This window comes from Chrysochloris asiatica, unplaced genomic scaffold (assembly GCF_000296735.1).
Source record: "Chrysochloris asiatica unplaced genomic scaffold, ChrAsi1.0 scaffold00494, whole genome shotgun sequence".
NCBI lineage: Eukaryota > Metazoa > Chordata > Mammalia > Afrosoricida > Chrysochloridae > Chrysochloris > Chrysochloris asiatica.
The window spans coordinates 320,236-321,682 of record NW_006409012.1 but is presented as its reverse complement, the minus strand read 5'-3'; the positions used below and the strand labels follow the sequence as shown (position 1 = coordinate 321,682).

The 1,447-nt window shown below is 42.1% G+C and overlaps 1 pseudogene; it reads right to left on the bottom strand.

The window, feature by feature from the left end:
• Positions 1-247: 247 nt before the first annotated feature.
• On the bottom strand, positions 248-631 carry LOC102837955 (annotated as a pseudogene).
• Positions 632-1,447: the final 816 nt, after the last annotated feature.

Below are 1,447 nucleotides of genomic sequence, written 5' to 3'. Positions count from 1 at the left end.
AATACAGAGAAATACTGTTAACTGATGGTACATGGAAGGGATTACAATCATTGTAATGAAACAAAGTATATGATTTGTTGAATGTAAAACTGATGATCTGGGTAGAACAAACAAGATGGCAGATAGGGTAGAAGTGCAGTGAGGAGCTCCATCAGCAACAACACAGAATACCGGAGCAAGCAGGCTCAAGGCATGGATCCAGAACTTCAAGGTGATAGGACACTTTCACAGCCTTCAGTCTTCTCTTCTACCAGTACTTTCCACATCGATTAAAGTGTTTGTAAAGATAGTTGATGCGTTTGTTAAGTTTGTGCAGGTCATCAATGAACATTCGATTCCCAACCATTTTCTTCTTCCTGATACAACGTTGTAATTCATTCCCCTTCCAACCTCGAAGCCATTTGGGACCCATGATCAGTTCTTTGGGGTGCTTTTCAAAGTTACCCAGAATCCCAATGTTGTCATACACCCTGAATATGGCCCTCTTCTCGTTCCAACGATCAACCACTTTAGGGGGTGGGAGGGTGAGCCTTACATGGAACATTCTAGGAGCACCCAGAAAGAAACTTCTGTGGGCCAAGGGCACCCAGCCCCACAGGCCTCTGCCAGCCCAAGAGAGGCTCCCTGCCATCGCTCTCGTCTATCTTAGAACGGCACAGTGCACGGGACTAGACGTGTTTCTCAGGGAGAAGACGACGTGAGCTGTCACTGCTGGTCCATCAGGACTACACTCGAGAATTTTTTTTTTTAAGCTCAGTAATTCAGTTTTTCATTGATTCAATTGTATTTCTTTGCCCTTTCCACATATTATCTATTTCTGATGTCTTGGTATTAATCTTCAGGCTTTCTAATTGCTGTCTTGGTATTATTCCTTTTTTTCCCCAATTATTTTATCAGTTTGTTTCCTGAGATTTTCCAGGTTTGTCTAGGTTTTCCTTAATTTCATTTGTAGTTTTCTTGATCTTTCTCACAATATGTTGAAGTTTTCTAATTATCATTCTTTTAAATTCTTTATCAGATAGTTCTGATACCATTTCTGGTGTTCCATTTTCTAACTCTGTATTTTGGTCACTTGTATGAGGCACTCTGTCTTGTTTCTTTGTGTAAGCTGAAATTGTCTGTTTTCTCCAAGACATTGTGGTGTCATATTTATATTTAGTAAAGATTGTATATTGGTGTATTTTCAGTCACTCACCACCTGTATTCTAGTGAATGTGATATAGACTGATGTGTGAAGACAGTTAGTTCTCTGTTCACTGTTTGTGTAGCATAGTTCAGGGCAGGTTTATGTGCCTCCAGAGACAGGGATGCTATGCCAGGGGTCTAATTCCAGGCAGAGCAGACAGAGGTTGCATGGGTGGGGTTGGGGATGGGATGCCACTGGTCACTGGGTTAATGAGTGGGGGTACTGGCCCTGCCCCCATCTACTTGGAGGGCATTGGGAATA